The sequence below is a fragment of the Rhea pennata genome, chromosome 4, assembly GCF_028389875.1.
Source record: "Rhea pennata isolate bPtePen1 chromosome 4, bPtePen1.pri, whole genome shotgun sequence".
Classification (NCBI taxonomy): Eukaryota; Metazoa; Chordata; class Aves; order Rheiformes; family Rheidae; genus Rhea; species Rhea pennata.
In genome coordinates, this window is record NC_084666.1 from 38,695,053 (window position 1) to 38,706,263 (window position 11,211).

At 37.6% G+C, this 11,211-nt stretch overlaps 1 long non-coding RNA gene across 3 annotated transcripts; it reads right to left on the reverse strand.

The window, feature by feature from the left end:
* Window positions 1–7,827: 7,827 nt before the first annotated feature.
* On the reverse strand, window positions 7,828–10,171 carry LOC134139895 (uncharacterized). 3 transcript variants are annotated; one of them, XR_009958281.1, is made up of 4 exons: window positions 10,129–10,171; window positions 9,066–9,258; window positions 8,155–8,290; window positions 7,828–7,938 (listed from the first exon to the last, which is right to left on the reverse strand). It is a non-coding gene; the product is annotated as an uncharacterized LOC134139895 (long non-coding RNA). The 3 variants fall into 3 exon arrangements; XR_009958280.1 differs by lacking the exon at window positions 10,129–10,171 and adding an exon at window positions 9,436–9,485 and having other exon boundaries at window positions 9,066–9,319; XR_009958279.1 differs by lacking the exon at window positions 10,129–10,171 and having other exon boundaries at window positions 9,066–9,368.
* Window positions 10,172–11,211: the final 1,040 nt, after the last annotated feature.

The window sequence follows — 11,211 nt, forward strand, 5'->3', positions numbered from 1 at the left end:
GTCATAAGTAATTTCTGAAAGACTGTACAGCTATATCTTGTTTCTTCTCAGGTGTTGAATTTTCCTTTGATTAGCTTTATCTGTAACATTGAAATTTATACTTTTTCTTTTTTCTAATTTTTACTACATACGTAATAATCCAGAAAACCAAACACAGAAGATAAGTTTCTGGATGACAGTACTGCCATCCTTTCCAAGGACAGGTGAGAAAGAGAGCAAGGGAAGAGAAAAAAAAAAAGTTTTGGATTTATTGTCACTACAAACCTTTTGTTGTTGTGACTACATAGTTTAAAAAAAATCCACAAGTAGTTTTGGGATCAACTAACTCCAAATGCAGAACTACTCAGCCTCTTCTCATTGTGGATAGGACTTTTAGGCTACTTCCAGACTCTTCTGGAGAGCTATTTTTTCAGGATTTGTGAACCTTAAATTTATTTTTCACAGTGGTCTCCAGACATGGTGAGAAGGTTAATTTCTGGTCTAGTCTATTGATATTAGAATAGGGCTGTCTGAGGAGCTCTGATTATCCAGCTCTGTATCGTGGTTGGGCTTGTCTCTGTGCTTCACAGTGCTCTCGAGAGGGTGAAAGGCAAGGCAGCATTAAAGAGTACGGTTACTAAATTTGAGTAAGTGCTTTACAATTCAGTATTTGGATCACAGTTAGCTTAATTAAGATAGATCTGTTTTTATATCAGATGCCCACCTGCTGTCAGAAAAATTTATAAATGATGGTATGCTGCCAAATGTTAATGAGAGCCCAACTGAAAAACGCAGCCAAAATATGCTGCTGCTTCTCCGCTAACTCACTCTGTTAATCACCATTTAGCATGTTAATCTTGTACCACAGCGCACCAAGGGAATCGCCCGACTAGAGAGGTGGACGTGCAGCATGCTGTCCCTGACTTCAGAGACTGGAGATGCCAGGCCACCAGCAACAGTAAAAGTGCTTGTTGATGTTTCAACAAAGCCTATTTTTATTTTGAGCGTGTTTCAAAACAAACACTGTAGTGTTATTACTCTGGGGATATTGGCTGCTCTCTCCTACCTATCTGCACAGTCACACCCCACCCCTAAACTCCACAGAGCTCTGAATTACTACTGCTGGAGGACATAAGCCTGTCTTCGATAAAAATCCAAATGATCTTTCTTACATCTAATCAGCTTTTACATAGAAATAATATTGGGACACCAAGTATCCCCCAATTTCTTGTTTAGAAATGTGGCCTGCTCAGTTGCCTGGAAATGTAAACTTTTTTTTTCCATAAGGTATTGCAAAATACATGGTGTCCATCCCCGTGTCATCTAGTGAGATGCAGAAAATACAGATTCTCATTTCTGTTCTAGTTGGAAAGAAAGAGGCCCTTCCTGGCTTCAGATGCTTGTGTTTCTCCATTGTAAATAAGTAAGTTTGGGGGCAAAATAATTCAATGGTTGTTGATTCAAAGTAGAATGAATCCAAAAGGAATATGAGGCCTAACCTAAGCCTTCTTTAGGACATGGAACCCTATAAAATAGTTTCTTATCTCCACTCCAGCATATTTTTTCAGTTTTTAAATGGATGCATTAAGCTATGTTAAACTTCATTTTCCAGGTAGCTGAAACTATAATTGCAAAGCTCCTACTATGATTCCTACTCTCTAATCACACTGGATCAGCACGTATGCTTGCTTTTGGACATTGGACATGGTTGGAACCATGTAGTTACTCAAACAAACAAAATTGAGCATAGTACAGGTAAGTCAAGCTCAAGAGCACTAGCTACTTAAGTAAGTAAGTGAGCAAGTTCTTAATAACTGCAAATGCACAGAGGTTTAATAGGAAAGTTAAACTAAACTATTTTTTTTTACTTTAATTCAGTTTGTTTCCTGTGCTCACAAGCTTTTAGTATGTTTGGATGAGATTTTGTGTTTTTCTCCCCATTGATAGTGCAACATTAGTTTGTGTAATGCTGTTTGCTTGGGAGTATATCAAAGAGTAGATGACAATTTTTTTTTTCTACAGAAAAACAGTGAGAAATTCAAAAAAGTTTTAATCTGTATGCCCTTCATTTGCTGACATCTCCAGGATATTTTTTTTTTTTAAGCATTCAATATATTTCTGGCTAAATAGAAATGTGAGTTTTGCTACAGTTCTCTGTTAACTGATTCAAAACTGAAGCACGTCTATGTATATATTATATATTCAGTCTTTCTGGAAAATTATTTTCATATAAAATGTATGTTTAAATGAAATACTTGAAGATTATGCACATGGTGCCTTTTTTTTTAATTTTAGGTCCTATTAGACTTGGATCTGCCCATTTGAAAAGCTCCTTCTCTCTGCTCTGTGTGCACAGCCAAGATTAAGAAATCAGGCAGCATCCCTTTGAGTTTATTCACTTGTACGAGTAGGAGGAGTAGGCCAGGTAGTAATTACATCTTAACTTAAAATGTGGGAAGTAAGAGGTACTGGAATGGAAACAATATTCCTGTCAGTTTTGTCATTGCCGAATCTAATTCAGTGTTGCATTACTGTATCAGCACGTAATCTCACAGGTATACGTCAGGGTTCAGCAGAGGGAAAGAGGATAATCGCATTGTAAATAGGCCTCGATACAGGATATTACTGTCATTTGTGTATTCTGCAGCAGGAAAGTTTAGCTTTTATATGTAAATTAAGGGTAGTGAAGGAGAACTGTTCTGCAGTCTTATGAGAAATACCTGTTAATGAACTCAAAATATTTTATGGTGGGAGAGGCTTTTGTGATGTCTCCGTGTTGCCCGGTTTGAAAATGCACACAGATGCCTGGGGAGAGGCAGGAAAACCTGGGTAAAGCAAAACAGAGGTTGTTCAGAACAGCAGTCAAGACTAGAGAGTGGAAGAACTTACACTCACCTTTGGTAAAACAAACACTGTAAAACAAGGCTCCCTGGAGAGCAGCACCGTTTTATATTAGCAGCTGGCAGGGTGAGAGCTAGCATGGATAACACGCTCTCCCATACGCTGGGAGGGAGAGAGAGCAGACTACGATATTCCAAAGTAGCCAGGAGCAGTCCAGAGGAGAGATCCAAGCCTGGTTAATCCACAGTCTACATAAGAGATAATTGATTATTACATTGTATTTGGGGGATATACTTTTATGTGCTTTGAGATCTTTTGTAAAGATGAAATTTGGATTAAGAGATATTGAAACTTCTCTAAAAAGATTGATTTACTGATAAAATTATATTTCTATTAAACAATAGCAATGTCTTGTTAGAAGACTAGAGACAAATTGAGACAAATTAGAGACAAGTAGTTTACTAGTCTTCAGTTTGTTTTTTTACCTGCAGGCAAGACTGATTGCAATAGGAAAAAACAGCATCCTGTTGCAACTGAATATCTTATTAGGCAAATCTCAGATCAACATGGTTTCAGCTATGTTTGTGGGGTCTCTGAAGATTATTTCTCATTTGTAGTTTTATTTTACTTCCTCCCTTTTGATTTATCTTTCAGCAGCAGAATGCCTTTGCCTGAAAGGTGAAAAGCAGTGGCAAGAAAATAGGAGTTCCTTTTTGTGTATACATACATATTAGAAAAAGACGTGTGTGTGTGTGTGTATAAATATATGATGATATATAATGCTATATATATGGTTTATATAGAGTGATGTGGGGTGTGTGTGTGTATATATTGTATATATACAGATTCCCCCCCCCACACACACACACACCCCCCTACCATCTTCTCCTCTAGAGGATGAAAGATTACTGTGATGCAAGTGTTTAAGATTGACAAATAATAAGGCCAGTTTTAAACTTTAAAATCAAACTTCAGTGAATTAATTCATTAGCAACATAATTTTAATAGCTAATTCTCACAGGTTTGATCATCCTCACTGTGTATCCCAAACTGTTAGTGGAGCTGATGTGTGTAGTGATACAACTGATGGCTGTGGACCTCGCTGGGGTCAAGACGACCGGGCTAGAGAGCTCTTTGATGAGGCATCACAGGTGACACAGGCTTGTCTTCTCTCTTCTCGTGCTTTTCCTCTGTGTGCTTGACGATTTTATATTTTGCCCCTTCCAAAGACAGGGAGGGTCCCCTTCCCTCCCCCTTTGGAGGTGTCCCTGTTCACAGGCTTGATAAAATGCATATACACAGTGTTTAGCAATGGTGTGACAGTGTTACAAAATGCTTGTGTCCTGGTGGTTGAAACACAGTTTAGCTTATATTTGGATTCAAGGCAAGCAAATATTAATTATAGTCTGACATAATACACTCATAATGTAGGTGTCTCAGGAATCTGCTTTAGCTACAATATACAATCCAATCTTTTTTAAAAAATCATTTAATAGAATAGAATTATTTAATAGAACAGAATTATTTTCGCTAAGTTAAAGCGGTCATTGCTGATACTATATCGACAGTTTGTTCCCTTTGGTCGCATGAAGGCTTTCACAGTTTTATTGTTCTATTTGTTTCAGATGGGGCTATAATGGCCAGGTGCCAAAAGAATATATTTGCTTGACCCTGGCATTGAATCCCTAAACTACATTATTCTCTTTCTTTCTGGGATGTATAGGGAATATATGCAACATTCAAATCTAGCCAAAAGGAAATGCAGAAGGTAGGTTGTTTTTTTCCTCCACTGAGGAGTCACAACGCAGACCCCTTGTAAATACAACCGCTTACCGCAAAAGGAGGAATCTCTCCTGCCGACAAAGAGTTAGTTTTGAAGGAGGTCATATTGAATGATTTTTTCAGTTGATTCAGTGTGTGGCAGAATGAATGTGCTCTGTTAGTTTGATTACAGATTCTATTAGTTTAGATTGCAGAGATCATTTTTTTTTCCAGAAAAATTGACTTATTGTGTGTCATAAAAACACCCCTGCTGATAATTCAAGGAAAATTTCTGAGTATAGTAAAATAATATTTGTACAAATTCTTTACTAATATTATTTTAATACCTGTATAATATGTTTGAGAATTTGTTTATATGTTTTTTTCTAAGCTGAATGCTAATGTTATTAATTTTTGATGAAGATAGCTTGTTGCCTTCTCTTTTTGAATCTTCTGTTAATATATCCACCTGTAGTAAGGTGGATGGGGGGGCATACTTTTGCAATTTTTATTAAGCAAGTGGTAGCAATTCTTTCACTATGTAAAGTGATTTGTCATTCTAGTGGATCGAGTAGCAGGGTGGTCTTTGAAAACTAAGAACAGCCCCTTTAAAAACAAGAGCATTGTTTAAAATGAAAAATTTTACTCAATTTAATAAAATCATCTTTTTTTTACTTTAATAAAAATATTTTACTATGTTGATATTCTCTAGTTCTAGGCACTAATATTCATCTGTCTCAGAATGTATTTTTTAAAACTCTGCATTTGTTTCAGGGTGATGACACATAGGTTTTAGAAATAAATGATCAATGAACCTAAAGACTATTAAATTTGTAGACCATTCATAATCTTATAAAATATTTCATAGCTAAAAGATTTCCTGCTGGTTTTAAGTTGTAGAAAAATATTTCCTGCAATCACAAAGACGTAACCAAAAGCTTCATTTTGATCTAATTTAGGTTCAGAAGCTATAATTAACATTAAAATGTGTATGCTTAATTAGATGAACGTCATGAACTTACTACTTCATGAATTGTAAAACAGGGTGACATACTCAGGTATCTTTTAAACTGTTATACAGGGCTACAGTAACATTTTCAAAATAGACATTGGCACTCTAAAGTGGAAAAAAAATGGAAAAACTTAATAGAATACTAAACCAATCTGAAATCAGAAATCTTATCTAAAAGGAGAAGTAAAGAAAGTCAGAGGCTGCATTATTACAAAGATACTAGACTACCTAAATGGTTAATACAGAACTTGAGCTGTGAACTTACTTACAATGTACATAGTTCCAGGTGCATGGGTATAATTTACAACTGATCATACCAACATCAAGTACTGAAGCCAAAAGACGATTTTTCTGTCCTCTGTGAAACTTTAACCCCTTCAGATGTCAGTATAGTGATATTGTCTTTAAGAACACACCTGTGTACTAGGGTTTCTCCTCTGCTCCTCCAGCCCCTCCTCACTGTTGCCCCCTTCAATTCAAGGGACAAAAGCCCCAGTGAGTCAGGGTTATCTGTGAATTAAGCTCTAGGATTTCTGTCATTTGTTTAAATACACATTGTAAATGGGGTAGAAAACTTTTTAAGAAAGGAAGACTATGTAATTATGGCAGGACCCTGTCTGCACTTGTGACCTATTTTTTTAAAAAAAAAGGGTCATTAGTGGTCACTTAAGCTTAGTTTCTGATCTAGTTGAGGAAAAAGGAAGAAAAAAAAAACACCAGAAAGCCCAACACCCCTTCCCCCCCCCCCCCCCCCCCGCCCCAAACAGGCCACTTTCTCTAGAGAACAGATTATGCTACGGCCCTGTTTTTTCTATATAAAGGTGCTTCTTCAAGGGGAAACAAAGTGAGCGCTCACTTCGTTTCACACGGGAGCGCGAGAAGGCTCCCCGCGCCCCGTCTCTTTCGCCTCGCAAGGGGCACGGAGCGGCAAAGGAGACGGGGCCCACGGGGAGCGTTTTCAAACCTTGCTCATTTTTGCACTAGCTCAGAGAGAAAGGCAGCGATTTCAAGCTCAGCAAGACGTCCTGAAGGAGATGAGAAAGAGCTAATTGTCGCAGTGAAGATGAGAGAAGCACAGAAATCTAAAAGCAAGCCTGGGAATGACAATAATTCGGGAGAAATGAGGCAGACATGAAAGCTGAAAGATAGATACATTCAGATTTAGAAAGATTAAACCTGAGATGCCAGCAGGATTCAAGAGAAGTGTTATCTCACGTACATGAGGACTTGAGTTCAAGGAGAGGTTTGGGACGCTGTAAAGGATTTTTCGGTTGAAGTTCTAGGAATCTGGAAGGCCTGAAATAGAGAGGAGGAGGAGGAGGAGGGGATGAAGAATCAAAGGGAAGTTGCAAAGCTGAAAGCATACTAACCCAAAAGGGAGAAAAGGCAGTGGAGAGGGGAGGAATCAGCTGCACCGAGGAAAAAAAGCATAAAGAGAAATGCAGTTTTTGATTCTAGTGATAAAACAAGTGAAAAGCCTTTGAAATTAATGTGGTAGCCCGTCAAAGTCAGGCTAGTTTAAGCTCTTGTCATTTACAGTGCCTCTTGCTTTTTTCTGGAAAACCTCATAGATGACTTTTTGTATGTATGCCAGAAGGTTATAATCAAGGACAGAATAGACATATGGTAGATAACACAAGCAGTCAAATTAAAACCTATCAAAAGTTATATACAACTTCACACAGCATTAATTCACAGCATAAAACATCTGTAATGTACTGTGAGCAAAATTATGAATATTCAAGTTCCATCTTGCTTTAACTTTATTAATAGTATCAATATTTACTATGCCATATGTAAAGATAATTAGTAGAATGATGGCACTGCATTAATATACATGAGCTGTCTTCATTCACATGGATCATAAATGCTTTATAAAGCTTAACAGTAAGTACATGTAGATCAAATTTTGTTTTAATTATTAAAGTCAATTTTGCATTGGTTGGAAATTGCTTGAGTTCCAAGGTGACAGAGAAGATGCCTTGTCATGATATATTCAAGAGTCACTTTGTTCACAGACGAAGTGCAGCCATCCCTGCAGTGGACATCTGCTGTTTTCAATAGCCTACTGCAGCATTACACAAGTTGGGAATCAAACCATAGATTATATATTGAATCACTGATTTGTTTCCAGTACAGAAGGTTTAACCGTCACATGAGACTTCTCCATATTTAATCCTTTCTTGATAACTGGCTGGTATTAATATTAAACTGATTCATACCACTTTTTAAGAGAACACTGTTCTCCTGGTATAACTGTAGCAGAAGTATAGTAACAGCCACTAGTAGATGGCATTGCGCGTAAACTGTGTCACCAAAATTCCACGGTATTCAAAATCAAAATTCTGGAGAGGATAAAAATTGTAAATAATGCTCCAGGAACAAACAGGAAACAAATTGTGGCAAATTGTGGCAAAAAACGTTCACTGTGTGAAACTTTTATCTACTTTAAAAATTGGCATATGATAGAGAATTTAATTTGACTCCAAAATAAGGACACACACACACAAATTTGTGAAATATTAAAGAAATGATAACAGTTTTGGGTTGTGTTTACTTACGCGTTGCTGTCACGGATAGTGACGATAACGCAGGGCCCGTCAGAGTCTGTACTGATCTCCAAGCCAGCCTTTTTGATGAGGCAATTTCTTCAGGTGGTAAAATCCTGTCCACACTGGGGGCCAAGCTTTGCTTTCACTGTGATTAATACAAAAAAAAAAGAACATTACTATCTTTCAAGATCCGGGCTTCTGTGTTCACAGCTGAAAAGCATGCAACACTAATTAACCTCCCCCCTGCCCCCAGCTTCAGAAGTGGAGCTGACCCATATCCAGAAATCCCATTTCGCTCTCGCTTTCCCTGCTCCTACAAGCCTGCCTTTTCTCCATTTTTCAAATTTGATGAAAATTGTATGGATCTATATTTTAAAAACTGGATCAAAATTAATTTCTCCACTTCTTAAAATCCTCTGTTCTTTTATGACCCTCCGCTATTAAAACTGCTCTCCACTATATAGGAAAATACTTGAAAGTATTTCCTTAAGGGAAGCACATAGCCTGTCTGCAATTTTCTATATAAATGGTGTAATACTATTTTGATGGTAAGATTATTTAATATTTAATGCCTGAAGAAAAGCAAAGCTGCAACATGATAGTTGCCTTCCAGAGGGATCTCAAAACCTAACAGGTTTGATGTACTTACATCAGTTTTCTTTCTTTTTTAACCAGGAAAGATTTCAGCTACATTAGTGAAGAATGTTGGCCAAAAAAAAATGAGAAAAAAAAGACATTTAAAAATGAAATCAGAACTCCATGCATGATCTTCCTATGACAATGGGGGAAAAAAATGAACAAGAAGGTGCCTGTGTTTACAGATTCCCCATAGCAAGAGCTCTTCTCTAATAACTTTGGGCCTGCTCGAGCAACATGGTAACTGTCTTTCACTAGATGCATCTTTGGAGGTGGTTGCACACCTCGCACGGATGGCGGCTTCTCTTTTACTGCAGCTCCCAACCGTTCGTCACCGGAGAATCTGGATACTGGTTAACCATGCAATTTGGTGTGTTGTGCGAAACTGAGGCAATAAGAGCTGCACAGAAGGACGACTAGCAGCAAGCAATGCGCATTGTTAGCACATGGCACGTCAGGGTCAGATGATCCCCTTACCTCCAACACAGAAATAAGGAAATAGATTATGAGGTTCACAAAGCTTCCAGTTCTGTAATGCCTGTGAATGCCACCAGAAATTAATGCATTGCTGCTGATTTAAAAAGAACAGATTTTGGTCCAAAAAAAAGAGAAAATATGATAATAATAAGTGATAACAATAAACAGTTGATATACCTGGAGGAGTATGATCATTTGCTATGGAATAGATGTATCGTAGGTTGTAGTCTCAAGGTCAGCTTTATTATAGAGAGGAGAATTTGATATAGTTAGGGCTCGCCTTGGTAGAGTTTTCTTTGCCAAAACAAGTGCAAAACACCACCCTTTGGCTGTTCGAGAAGGGTGAGCAGCGAGGCGATAGCTGGGAGCACAGTGCAGCGTGATGGTCCTTTCAGCGCCCTCACACAGAATTTATGCTAAAGCTCTACTTAGGAATTTACAAAAGGGATCTTACAAAGTATACAGAGAAAGGCATTACCTAGCTAAGGCAAACTCAGGGAGTCTGATGAATTATTTAAACTGCTGTTTCCACCCAGCCTGCTAAAATTCTTTGTTTCTGGAGAAGCCCAAAATAACTTAACACAGGCAAAACGGGAATATTTTGAAGGATTTCTCTTGGGGAAGGTGTCTGTTTCCAAATATCTTTTTACACTAGATGAGCTAGCAGGTAGTAAGGTACTGTTTGTTTGAACTACTCTCGGGCTTGTATTTAACATCTGAGAGAACACAGCATGCCTTTTGATTAAAATAAAAAAAGCATACTAAATTACAGATACACATTTTCATTCTAAGGAAAACATCATTAGCTGTAACAAGAAACAAAAAAATATTAAACAAAATAACAAAGGTAAAAAGAGCACTAGAAATTACCTGAGAAAGCAGTTAAAAATGCTGAAGTTACCATCACCTTCCTTGCGTGCCTTCTACAAAAGTCCAGAAAGGGCAAAAAGACTGTTGAGGAAAAAAACAAAACAAAACAAAAAAAAAAAAAACAAAAAACAAAAAACCAAACACAACTAGTAACCTTGTATTTAACAAATTTGGTTTAAGCATCTATTTGAGAATCCCAATAACGAGAGCTATTGAAAGGGCACGGATGCACGCATCCAAAGGATGCAAACATTAGGAAAGGTTGCGGGAAACTGAACAAGTTGTTGATGAAGCTCCCCTACACCCCTGGTTCTGAGCTATTGCACCGGAAGCAGAAATAATTAAATTACTCACAGGTATTTGTAAGGAGAGGGTTGTCAGGTGCTCTCACAATAGCACAGTCAAAGTTAAAGCCTGTTTCTCTCATGCAACGGGCAAATAGTCGTCTGAGAACAGACTGCTGCGACATAGACAAGGTTTTTTAACAGCCGCTATCCCATCTTTTCCTCCCCTTTTACCTAGAAGAGTCATGCAGTAGTACGCTATGCAAATTACAAGGATTCCAAAAGCAACTTTGACTTTCTTAGAGCTAGAAACACTATCACAAATGCTTCACATCTTAGGAATATTTATATGCATAATTGCTTCGTTTCAGATCTTGGATCCAGAAAGTAACATGGGAAAGCAAATTACCCATCACCAGCTGTAGCAAAAAGAGCAGCTCCAAGAGTCCACTCTAGTATCCCTTATGCAGCAGATGAGTTAATGCATTTTGTCTGTCTGATCTGCTACTAAAGAGAAGGTAAGGCAAAATAGTCAATACAGTAAGAGCCTGCAGGGGCACAAGTGTAATCTCTCCCCAAGAAAGATTTGAAATACTTAATTGTGGATAGTAAACCTGATAAAAACTGTGTTACTAAATGAGAACTCTGTACATGATACCCCAAACACTGTGATGGCATCAGTAGAAATGTGTATAAATAGATTCTTTTTATTCCTTTTTTTAAACCTTGTACTCTGCTTGTGCTATGATACTACGTTGATATATTGTGAAAATATCACAAATGTGGCTGTGATTCATTG